Below are 13,759 nucleotides of genomic sequence, written 5' to 3'. Positions count from 1 at the left end.
GAAATGTCACTAGATGATACAAATGTCATCTCAGTACTTCCAGTCGATGCTGAAGAGTGGAGACAGCCGCTGATCGACTACTTAGAGCACGGAAAGCTTCCAGATGATCTTAGACACCGTTCCGAAATACGTCGACGATCACCCCGCTTCCTTTACTACAAAGGAACACTCTACCGACGCTCTTTTGAATGAGTGCTCCTGAGATGCCTAAGTGAGGAAGAAGCCAATCAAGCCATGGAAGAAGCACATTCAGGTGTGTGTGGGGCGCATCAGTCTGGACCAAAGCTACATTTCCAGCTCAAAAGAATGGGTTACTACTGGCCAAGCATGGTGAAAGACTGCCTGGAACACGCCAAAAGGTGCCAAGCTTGCCAATTCCATGCCAACTTCATACATCAACCGCCTGAACCATTACACCCTACAATTGCTTCATGGTCGTTCGACGCATGAGGATTGGACGTTGTAGGACCAATTACGCCAAAGTCATCTGCAGAAGAAGCTTACATCCTAGCTGCAACAGATTACTTCTCCAAGTGGGCTAAAGCCATACCTTTAAGGGAAGTCATAAAGGAAACGGTCGTTCGTTTCATCAAGGAGCATATCATCCACCGATATGGTGTGCCTCGCTACATTATCATTGACAACGGAAAGCAGTTTTCCAACCGACTCGTGGACGAGCTTTGCGACAAATACAAGTTCAAGCAGCACAAGTCTTCCATGTATCATGCTCCGGCCAACGGCCTCGCGGAAGCATTCAACAAGACGCTGTGCAACCTCCTGAAAAAGGTAATCGGCCGAACGAAGAGAGACTGGCATGAAAGAATAAATGAAGCACTTTGGGCATATAGGACTACACATAGGACTCCCACCCAAGCTACGCCTTATTCTCTCGTATATGGCGTGGAAGCTATTCTATCGCTCGAAAGTCAAATCCCCTCACTAAGGAGGGCTATACAAGAAGGCTTGATTGATGAAGAAAATGCAAAGTTGCGCCTTCAAGAGTTGGAAGCGCTGGATGAAAGAAGGCTCGAAGCTCAACAACACTTGGAATGTTACCAAGCATGGTTATCCAAGGCATTCAACAAGAAAGTCCGCCCAAGGTCTTTCCAAGCCGGAGATCTCGTGCTGGCATTGCGTAGGCCTATCATCACAACTCACAAGACAAAAAGCAAGTTCACATCAAAGTGGGATGGACCCTACGTAATACAAGAGGTCTACACCAACGGCGCCTACTTAATCATGGTAGAAGACGGCTTGAAGATCGGCCCCATCAACGGTAGATTTTTGAAGTGCTACTACCCCTAAAGCAAACGCACCATGCTCCTGGCCCGCAAGAGCATAAACTGTGTACGGCAAAATCATCATCAAAATCACCATTAAAATCATCAAAATAAACAAAAAACAAAAAAAAAAAAACCATCACTCATTTGAACTACGTCATGACTTGGTCCCTCATCAACCAAGGGTACGTAGGCAACTTGAAACTTCAAAACTTCGAGTACATTCACATCATCAACAAAAAACATAAACACTTTGAAGAATAAAGAGCAAATTCAAGAATGCAAACATTTTATTTCTTTAAAGGAAAAAGTTTGATTACAAAAAAAAAAAAAAAAAAAAAAAAAAGAAAAAGCAGAAGACACTACTCTAAAACTACGGAGGCAATCTTCAAGCAAGTCTTCCAAAGTCTTCAAAGTCTTTACCTCGGTGAGAGAGACAAGATGGGCAATTCCATAGCCATGCCTTTCTCTTGTTCTAGGCGTGAAATCTCCTTTTGGCATTGAGAAAGTGTGGCTCCCTGCTCCCCGAGAACACTTTCAAGTTTTGATGCTTCGATGCCCAGCTGTTCTTGCTCTTGTATCAATATATCTAGACGTACCTGGACAGAAGCTAAAGAAGTCTCTGTGGCTTGATAATCTCCCGAACCAGCTTGTTGAGAAGACCGAACTTGGGTTAGTGATAAGTCTATTGCAGCAAGCTGGTGAGCTTTAACATCTGGGCTCAACTTCTTCGAGGAAATAGCACGCCAGGAAGAATACTCAGTTGAGGCGGCCATAAGTTCGGCAATCTTGATTTTCAAGGATGAAGAATCAACGTTAAGATTGTCAATTGCAGAAACAAGCTTCGACAAATCCTCCTTAAGCAACGCAAGGTCTTCCAACGGGCATTTTGAAATCCTCCCCTCAATATGGCTCTTGATATCCATTGCCGCACGAAGATTGATGCGATGAATAAGCTGCTCAGTACCACTAAGGTTTGGCCCTCTTAGAGAGATCTCAAAGCTAGCTGGCAAAGGTATAGAACGCATGACGGGATCTTGCATGCCTCCACCTACACACGGCAAACTTGGGAAACTTGACGGATTTGGGACAAGCTCTGTACCAGGTGGATCCCCAATCTCCCCGCCTGTAGGTAGGTCGCCTCCAAATAGCATCTCCGTATAAGAATAAATGCATGTGGTCGCCAAGTCAAAAGAACAAGAAGGCCCAACCTAAAGAAAACAAAGAAAGCTGTTAGAAACAAAAGCTAGAACAATGAAAGCAGAAGAAGTCATAAGAGAGAAGAAAATGCATACATCTTTCTCAAACGACACACTGCCATCGATTTGAGGGAGCCTAAACACTTCTTTCTTCTTATGACAAAAATTGACATCGATGTCGACCTGAGCGCCTTCAAGTCGTCGCTTGTTTAAAACTTGTTGACGCTGCCGCAAAACAAGTCCATCTTCGTGCGAATCAACTTCATCACCGGCCTCTTCAGATACATCCAGATGTTGAGAAGACAAGCGTGGGCATTGAGGGACTAAAACCACTGGTCTATCTTGCAAAGTAGCAGCACTCGCGCAATCAAAAGGTATCAGTTGAGTAGGAACCACAATGCATATACACGGCTTGCAAGGAGTTTAATTGGTTTTTTTCCTTCAGCTTGCCTGGCACATTTTGAACAAAACCAAATTGCCTGCTGAAACGATGAGGACTATACGGCTGAACAATGCATCGGTCTTCTTGCCGCAAAGAAACATACCCCGAGCGAAGACTTATAAGGTAAAATAAGTCCGAGAAGCGAAGATGCAAATCATCCATGATGCCTCGCCGCACCGAGCCAACTCTCGCCAGATGATCCATCTTCAAGCCTTCACAGCTTCTAAACAGTGCTTGCGCATGGGAATCATTGAGGCTCTTCGAAGAAAGCACACCAGAATACTTCATCATCAAAGGCCCCGACTTGTCTAGAGTTAAAGAAAAAAAATGAGTGTCGAAGTACTCACCCAACCAACCATACACATATTGGTAGGGAAGAACCGCAACACGATCTTCAGTGCTTGCCGAGTTCGAAAAAACACTCAAGCCGTTATAAATGTTGGCCAAGACCGGGATAGCAAGACTAAAAGATTCACCTGCAGCCATCTTGCTAGCAACTTTGAAAACCCCAGGACGAACAAAGTTGACGTTGACGGTTGGAAAAACAAACTTACAAAGCCAACAAGCTAAGAAAACAGCTAGGTAAGATTTTTCCACATGCTCTGATGCTATGCCAAGGTCCTCAAACGCTCTCAACTCGGCAGGGGAACGACGCTTAGCTAAACCAATAGCACCAGACGGATATGGGTATCCCTTTGGCTTAGTGGTTTTGTTGCAACCTCTTTTCTTCAAGGACTTCTTGTTGATGCGAGATTTACTTGACACTCAAATTAAACCCTCGTTTGACAATTGTAGTAGAATAGATAAGTGAGGGATCGTTCTAGACCGGGGATTAGGAGGGCTTGCTAAAACCTTCTAAATTGACTTAAAAACATAAAAACTAAATTAAAATACTCTTAACAAGACTACTATGACTCAGAAAGGCTTTGAAAAACTCAAATTGTCTAAAACAATCAAATTGACTCAAATAGAAGCTAGAACTTGATTTAGACGAATTTGCAATTGTTTATGACTCCAAAAGCTTAAAGATACAAAACTAAAACACATACGAATGATTAAGATTTAACAAAATAGGGGGGGGAAATTGTGGTTGGACGATATTAAATTAAAAAGACAGAATATAATTAAAGGCAAAATGTAAATATGAATGTGATAAAAATATGGATGATGGAATAGCCAAGGGGTTCTTCTCCACACATGTTACACTTGCAAAACAAAATTGATTCTCAGTTGGTCTTTCGATAAGTTGTGAAACTCAATGCTCCAAGTTAATTAGATCCACTTAGATTAACTTTCAGATTTCCCTAAATTCGTTGGATTGAATGGAATACGCATTACAACCAAATTATTCTTAATCAAAGTCCCTAACTATGGAATACGCATGATAGAGACATTCAACAAAGATCATTAAGTTCAACGGAAATCATAAACATCGACGAGGCATTAGTTACTATGGAATACGCATGAAACTTATGCCAAGAATTCGTTTAACGCGATTATAAGCAACCTCCACTACTTGTGAATATAAGTTCATAGCGATTAGGTGAAATTCACTTATATTCTAGCGTCATATTTATGCATGAAAATTAAGCTTGCAATCTCAATGAACATACATAAATAAATTATCAATCAAACAGTTAAACGAATTGAATCCACAACTTATGAAATTCCAACCAAACGTAATCAATTCAAATTGCAAATATAAACATAGTTTCGAATCACCCCCTAGCTAAAGGGGGTTTAGTTCCTCATAACTTTGAAATCAAAGAAACACCTAAACATTCCAACAACTCAAACTGAATTGTATGAACGTTTAGGAACTCTTCTCTTCCATTACAAAACAAAGAAAATTGAATTTAAACATTGAAATCAAAGAAACACCTAAACATTCCAACAACTCAAACTTGAATTGTATGAACGTTTAGGCACTATTCTCTTCTTCGTTGTTGTAGCACAAGGTCTAAGGTGAGCTTTGGGGATTATGTGAAGTGTTTTGGAGGGATGGGAAGTGGTTGGATAGTGGCTGCAATGAAGGAGAAAAACTGCACAGAAAATGGAAGGGGAATTGCGGCAATGGATGTGTATTTGTGTTGTGTGAAGTGTTGTGAATGGAAATATGAGATATGAATTGAATGGGTGAATGCAAGGGTATTTATAGGAGTAGTGGAGGGAACATATGGTTGTTTGTTTAAGATGCAAGTGGCTAATTAATGATGGAAAAGTATGTGATTTAAAGGATGCAAAGTGAATGAATCATGAATCATTGTGGATGAAAGGTGGAAGTGCATGTGTTGATGACTAGGTTAGTGGGTGGAAATCTGAAAATGGCATATAGGAATGGGAGCTCACGGTTTGAATGTGTAAAGTGTGTGTGAATGCATGTGAAGATGCAATAAATAATGCATGTAGGGTTAGGAAATAATGAAGAAATGCATGTGAGATGTTTGGAAAGGAAATGGGAACCCACGGCAATGAAGTTGTTTTGTGTTGTGAATTATGATGAATGCATGTGAGTTAAAGAGGGAGAATGTGGTGAAATGATGAAGTAGGAAGGTGGAAATGCATGTGAGATGTTTGGAAAGGAATAAAGAATGAATGGTGGAAATGTGAGTGAATGATGTGCATGTGTGAGAATGCATGTGGAATTAAGAGGAGTATGGAAGTGAAATAAATGAATGATATGTTAAGTGATAAGTGAATGATATGTGGTGAGTGATAAGTGAATGGTTTGATAAGTGATAAATGAATTAGTTTAAAGGGCTAGGGTTTAAGTACATAGAATGGGCCTAAAATAGGTTGGTTTGTATGGCATAATGTGTTTGATTGGGCTAGAGCCATTGTTTTGTGTCTTCAAGTGCATACAAGGCCTTCAAATTCGTCCATCCTCTTGGCTCCATGGATAAGCTATCCAATCCATGCCCAAAAATGCTCCAAATGGCCTCAAAATGCACTTTCTTGCTCCCTAGGCCCTTAGAACCTGAAAACACACAAAAGAAGCATAAAGGACTAAAATAACGAGAGAAACATAACGTAAATTCACGAGAACAAGCCATTTAAGTCGCATGAATATGCTCCTATCAAATACCCCCACACTTAGCTTTTGCTAGTCCTCGAGCAAAACAGAATAAAAACAAATAAACAAAACGACACTAAACACGTAAAACACAACCTAAACCTTCCAACAACCGTCTTAGGGATTTCCAATGCACATGACAAGTTAAAAATCATCATTCTCACAGATTTTAGTCATCTTCACATTTAAGTACATTCTTAATCATATTCACCATATACTAGTTCACAATTAAGCATTTAAAACCATGTTTTGAATGTAGTAACATGCCTTAGAGAATTTGCTCAATTCCTTTCAAGATATGCACTCAATTTTTACTCAGATTTTCTAACTACACACCCTAATCTAGTCATATGTGAGAAGATTGATGTAAACATGAAAACGACACTCACATATATGTATCACAAAGAACGCAAATTCTGGAGTTAATAATCAAGTTTAGATATGATCTCATGAATGGAATGCTACTACTTAGACGCGAGAACCAGTGACACCATAAGCTCATACCAAGTTCAAACTCCACAAATTGAAATACACAACACTCAAGATAGAAGTCAAGGGTTGTAACGGGGCTTGGGGTATGTGGATAAAGAAGGGATATGGAAAACAAAGGTTCTTAAAGAAATAGTGAGCAAAGCATTTTAATCAACTTAGAATTCACTTTTGAATGAAAACTCAACTTTTGAACAAAAAGGGAGAATTTAGACAATTTACGCCCAGAATTGGTGTTTTGGAACCTTTCTTCAATCACTTATTCTTTTCTCTCTTTTTTTCTTTTTTTTTTTTTTTTTTTTTTTTTTTTTTTTTTCTTCTTTTGAATCTCAAAACAAAAACACTTAAACATTCTCTCCCCCACACTTATTTTCTTTCATAATGTAACTCAAAAAGAATTCAATTAAGTCATGCTCACTATCTTTTAAGAACAAGGGTAAGGACGGTCATATTCTAGGTTAGGTGAAGATAAAGTGGGTAAACAAAGAACATGGGTTAACATGGCTCAACGGGGGTAAAACTTACAACATATACGAAATATGGGAAGCGAGGCTATTTGGCTATGGTGGCAACTACACAACTTCATCTTGATATATGTTATGCAAATCAATAACATGCTTTGAATGAAATGGGCATGAGTTCTAGCATTTGGAACTATATGATGAAACGCCTTCTAAGTAGTAACCAAGCAAAGAATAATGAGATCATGCAACGATTTTAGAAAACAAGAAATCACAGATTATACTCTCCAAAGAACGTTATAGGCTCAAGTCTCTCAGGGTTGTAGCATTTGTTTGAGTTCCTTCCTTCAGGCATGTTACAAAAACTAAATTTTCTTTTATGATTGCATGTGAAGTTATACATTATAACCATAACCAAGCATATACCAAGAGTAAATCAAACTTTTCTCTATGTTAATAACTCTTTTTAACAGTCATGCAATTACAAACCAAATCCTTATCATTGTGTTGGAAGGTATCCTAAGACACAAACACACACACACAAACAACTTTAAAACAACTCTTTTTGGGTTTTTCAAAACAATTTTTCAAATTTTTATGGGATTTTCGAATTTTTAAGACAAAACACACTAAAACAGTTTTAAAACAGTGAGAAACAACATGTGAAGTGATAGATGATAAAATCCAACGAATTTGCATCAAATATACTTAGTTACCCCCCCACACTTAAATCAAACATTGTCCTCAATGTTTTAAGCATAGATTCACACAAAGCATAAGTAAATACACAAAAAGCACTTAAACATACTAAACATGGCATAATGTAATTAACAAAGAGAAGAGTTTAGAGACGCAAATCTGGTTATAGAGTGTAAATTCCATCTTCTCTTTGTTGATTGCATTGAGGCTTGATCTTGATGATTCCACAGGCTTACTCTTGAATTGGTTTCTGCCCATCGTTGATTTTCCTTTGTGCTACTTCTTGAACTGGGCAGCAGGATGGTTCTTTTGGTCTCCCCCGAAGGTCTGAGCCTATCCCTTTTATCTGTTTCTTTGTTCAATCTTTCCAATTCGTATTGAAAAGGGTTGGAGGATAACTCAGCCTATGTTTGTCTCCACATGCTTCAATGTATCATTTGCACTTGCCTTACTCGCTCCCCTTTGCAGAAGTGGTCCCTTCTCCGGAAGTGTATCAACCGTTGAAGATGACTACTCGAGAGCAACGCTAGGTAAGCAATCAGGAATAGATTCCAGACAGTTGGCTCCAGAACGGAAGACTGACTCCAAGTGCCGGCTAATTGCTTGTTTTACTTTGCCATGCGAGTAAGAACAAGGACAAAGAAAAAGACAGGGAAAGAGCATGATATGAGATACTTTTGCTTTTGACCTTGATGATATGAGATACCTTTGCTTTTGAAGAAGCGGTGAATGAATCAGCACATGTATTTGTTGTGCTGATTCCTCCTGGGTCATCTGTACTCCAGGCATCTGGTATCATCTTTGGGGAAGAAGAAAGAATTGAGTATTTCGAAAGGCTTGGCTGGGAGTGCACCCTCAGAGGTGAGGGAGAGTTGGGCATTTGTTTCAGGTTTTCCCTGCCATAAAAGACGAAGGTCGACATATATAGAGATAATAGCAAGTGATGGTACTTTTTACCTTTGTCGACAAACGTTTTGATCCCGCAACTCTGGCTTTTTGAAATAGTGGCGCCTCTTCGATTTCTGAGCAGGCGCCCCTTCGATTTCTGAACGACGCCCCTTCGCTTGCTGAACGACACGTGGTAGTGCAGATGCGGCTCCTTTTGACAAAGCTGCACGCGTCTTCTGAAAAGCAGAGAAAGCGTCGCCGAACTTTGCGCTTGTCGGCTAAAGATGTGTAGTTGTGATGATGGCCTCCACGTGTTGTCTGAAAAGAAGAAATCTTTTGACAAAGTTGAACGCGCCTTCTGAAAAGCCGAGAAAGCGTCGCCTAAATTACGCCGGAAATTCCGGCTTTTTGAATTGGTGGACGCGTCGCCTTGGCTTTTTTATTGAGCTATCGATCACCACAACAAACACACTCTGAAGATTTCCCATTCTTGAAAATCGACTCCGGCCCTTTGAAATTTAACTCCATCCCTTCTCCTTGAACACTTTTGAAAAATGGCAAACTCATCGAACCTTAGCTTGGAATTGAGCCTTAGCAGTGATGCGGGCGTGCCGCGTCAAGGTAACGTATGGCGCCCTTCTTTCTTTTCTTCTAACGGTCCTCTCACAGGTGAAGACTCCGTGATGCAGGACGCCACAACAGCTACAATAGTAGCTAGGAACCTCCTCACTCCGAAAGATAGTAGGCTGCTGTCAGGACGGTCCGATGAGTTGGCCGTTCAAGAGTCCCTCGCACTTAGTGTTCAGTGTGCGAGTTCTGTGTCCAACATGGGCCAACGCCTGCTTGCCCGCTCCCGTCAGGTGGAATCATTGATGGCAGAGGTGGAAAGTCTCAAGCAGGAGATCCAGCAGCTGAAGTATGAGAATAGAAGTTTGCACGTGCTTGCAAACAACTATTCGACGGGCATGAAGAGGAAGCTTGATGAGCTGCAAGAGTCTGAAGGTCGGATTCACAGTGACCGTCAAAGGTTCTCGTCTTTCCTCCAGAGGCACCTTTTTCCTGGCTCATCCAGCGCTTGGCCAAGTATTGAGGCCTGGAATGCTCTATCTTCGATGCCTTCTGCTCCTACACCTTTCGCTCCGATGCCTTATGTTCCTACGCCTTCCGCTCCGATGCCTTCTGTTCCTACGCCTTCCGCTTCAAGAGTAAAGCCACGTAGTGGGGCCTCAAGCAAACACCCTTTGTGAAGCACCATCTTTCTTTGTTTAGCAGTGCCTATCAATAAATCAAACATTTTCTCAATGTTACAATCATAGACTCACACAATTAATAAACAAACAAACAATAACAATTAAACAACCTAACAAGGCAGAAACGAAATAGCAACAAAGAGAAGAGTTTTTTTTTTTAGTTTTTTTTTTTTTTTTTTTTTAAAACACACTAAAATACTCTAAAAACGCTTAAAACAGCAAGAAACAACATTCTAAGTGAAAGGTGAATAAATCCCACGAAATTCATGCAAATACAAATTGTTTACCCCCCCACACTTAAATCAAACTTTGTCCTCAATGTTTTAAGCATAAAGTCACAACAGAGCAAGCAAAAAAACAAATACGAGAAAGAACGCAAAGTAAAGGCAGTAAAGAAAAAGAAAGGAATAAAAATAAGTCTCTTAAAGGGGTTTCCAAGTTCTTCTCTATTCGGATGCATGGGTTGCCTCCCACGAAGCGCTTTCTTTTACGTCTTGCAGCCGGACGGTACCTCCGTTTAAGCTTGACTAGGTTCCACGGCATGGAGGGGTACCTCCTCCACGACATGCTCCTCAAACATCTCGTAATAGGGCTTCAATCGATGCCCATTCACTTTGAATTCTTGCTGCGTCTTTGAACTTTTGATTTGCACTGCACCATGAGGGAAAACATTAGTAACAACAAACGGGCCAATCCATTTAGAACGCAACTTACCAGGAAACAAACGTAGGCGAGAGTTGAAAAGTAACACTTTCTGCCCAACTGTGAAGGTCTTGGTTCGAATCATTTTATCATGGAATGCTTTGGTCTTGGCTTTGTACATCCGGGCATTCTCATAGGCTTCATTCTGAATCTCCTCAAGTTCATTTAATTGGAGCTTCCTATGAACTCCCGCTGCATCTATGTCCATGTTGAAAATCTTCACGGCCCAATGTGCCTTGTGCTCTAACTCTACGGGCAAATGACATGGCTTACCATAGACGAGCCGAAAAGGTGACATCCCAATGGGTGTTTTGTATGCCGTACGATATGCCCACAGTGCATCATCTAAACGTAAGCTCCAATCCCTCCTTGTTGGTCCAACGGTCTTCTCCAAAATTTGTTTGATTTCTCGGTTAGACACCTCGGCTTGGCCATTTGTTTGAGGATGGTAAGGTGTGGAGACCTTATGGTTGACATGGTACTTTCTTAGCAACGCCTCAATGGTCCGATTGCAAAAGTGAGACCCTCCATCACTTATGATTACTCTCGGCATTCCAAACCTAGCAAAAATGTTAGTTTTCACGAAATCTGCAACCACCTTAGAATCGTTAGTACGGGTGGCTTTTGCTTCCACCCATTTAGAAACATAATCAACGGCTAGCAAGATATAAGTGAAACCATAAGATGGAGGGAAAGGGCCCATGAAATCAATGCCCCAAACATCAAAAATTTCAACATTAAAGACAGGGGTTTGCGGCATTTGGTCCTTGGTACCTATGTTACCCATTCGTTGGCAACGATCACAAGACATACAAAAGGTTCTAGCATCCCTAAATATAGTCGGCCAATAAAAACCACACTCTAGAACCTTGAGGGCAGTGCGTTGTGTGCCAAAATGACCACCACATGCATATGTGTGACAAAAGCTTAGAATTGAGTGAAATTCAGAATCATGCACACATCTACGTACAATTCGATCTGAGCAATACTTCCACAAATAAGGGTCATCCCAAACATAGAAACGTGCATCATTTTTAAGCTTATCACGTTGGTGCTTGTTTAGTTCATTTGGAATTTGTTTAGCCACCAAGTAATTCACTAAATCTGCATACCATGGTTCACTTACCTCAATGGATAGCAGCTGCTCATCGGGAAAAGTTTCAGGGATAGGTACGGCATGTTCATGCTCCTCGTGGATCATTCGGCTTAAATGGTCAGCCACTATATTCTCGCTTCCTTTCTTATCCCGGATTTCAATATCAAATTCTTGAAGAAGAAGAATCCAACGGATAAGCCTCGGCTTTGCTTCCTTTTTCGTGAGCAAGTACCTCAAAGCTGCATGATCAGAATAAACGATTACTTTAGTACCAATTAAATATGAACGGAATTTATCTAAAGCAAAAACTACAGCTAGAAGTTCTTTTTCCGTCGTGGAGTAGTTCAATTGGGCATCATTGAGAGTCCGAGAGGCATAGTATATGACATGCGGCCGCTTGTCTCTTCTTTGTCCTAGAACAGCTCCTAATGCATAGTCGGATGCATCGCACATGAGCTCGAACGGAAGGCTCCAATCTGGAGGTACAATAATGGGGGCCGAGACTAGCTTCTCCTTGAGGTGGTTAAATGCCGAATTACACTCTTCATCAAACTTGAATGGCACATCTTTTTGAAGCAATCGGCAAAGAGGGTGGGACATCTTGGAGAAGTCCTTGATAAAACGCCTATAGAACCCTGCATGGCCAAGAAACGAACGTACCTCTCTAACCGAAGTAGGAGAGGGTAAGTGACGTACAAGGTCTATTTTCGATTTATCTACTGCAATTCCTTTTTCTGAAACAATATGTCCTAAAACTATACCTTGTTTCACCATAAAGTGACATTTCTCCCAATTCAAGACAAGGTTAGTTTCAACACATCGTTTCAAAATTAAGGTCAGATTATCCAAGCAATTATCAAATGAACTCCCAAATACACTGAAATCATCCATGAAAACCTCAATGATCTTTTCAACAAAATCGGAAAATATACTTACCATACACCTTTGGAAAGTGGCCGGTGCGTTGCATAAGCCAAATGGCATGCGACGATAAGCAAATGTTCCAAAGGGACATGTGAATGTGGTCTTCTCTTGATCATCCGGGGCTATCACAATTTGGTTATATCCAGAGTATCCATCAAGAAAACAGTAAAAAGCATGACCGGCTAACCTTTCGAGCATCTGGTCGATGAATGGCAAAGGAAAGTGATCTTTCCTAGTCATGGCATTTAGCTTCCGGTAATCGATACATACCCGCCATCCAGTCTGAATGCGTGTAGGCACGAGCTCATTCTCATCATTCTTGATAACAGTTACTCCGGACTTCTTGGGAACGACTTGAACTGGAGAGACCCAACGGCTATCGGAGATAGGGTAGATCACTCCGCAATCCAAAAGCTTGATTATTTCCTTCTTCACCACTTCCATCATTGGAGGGTTGAGACGGCGTTGAGCCTCTCGAGTTGGTTTAGCCCCCTCCTCAAGAAGTATACGGTGCATGCATGTGGTAGGGCTTATTCCTTTAATGTCGGCCAAAGTCCACCCTATGGCCATTTTGTGCTCTCGCAGCACCCTCACAAGCTTCTCCTCCTCCATTGCTGTGAGACTTGATGAAATGATGACGGGCAATGTTTCGCCTTCTCCCAAAAACACATACTTCAAATGGTCCGGCAACGGCTTAAGTTCAAGCGATGGTGCCTGAACAACAGAAGGTAGCATCTTAGTGGAAGCTGAATTTGAAAGTGAGAGTGGAACCTTACCATATTGTTGTGGCAATGACTCAAGGGCTGCCACAACCTCAATTATTTCTTCACTAGAACCCATTGCAAAGAATTCCTCCTCCTTGCCGTGGCCTTGCATTGGCCCAAATCCTTCATTTTTGCGCTCTATGGCCTTAGTGATGGTTGTTTCCAGGGCGTCCTCGTTCAATTCTTCAAGGTATACCTGCGCCAAAGAATCGATAACATCAATGGAAAAACAAGAATGGTCATCAACGGGATATCTCATAGTTTCAGAAATATTAAAATCAATCACTTCCCCATCGAATTCCATTGTCAAGGTGCCTTTGTATACATCAATCTTCGTTCGGGCCGTCTTCATGAATGGCCTACCAAGGAGAATCGGCAAAGATGTAGAATGGGCTGAATCCTCCATGTCTAGGACGTAGAAATCAGCCGGAAAAATTAAATGGTTCACCTGCACAAGCACATCTTCCAAAACTCCTTTTGGATACGCGTTAG

Source organism: Pyrus communis, chromosome 2, assembly GCF_963583255.1.
Source record: "Pyrus communis chromosome 2, drPyrComm1.1, whole genome shotgun sequence".
Taxonomy (NCBI): domain Eukaryota; kingdom Viridiplantae; phylum Streptophyta; class Magnoliopsida; order Rosales; family Rosaceae; genus Pyrus; species Pyrus communis.
Note: the sequence above shows the minus strand (reverse complement) of the source record.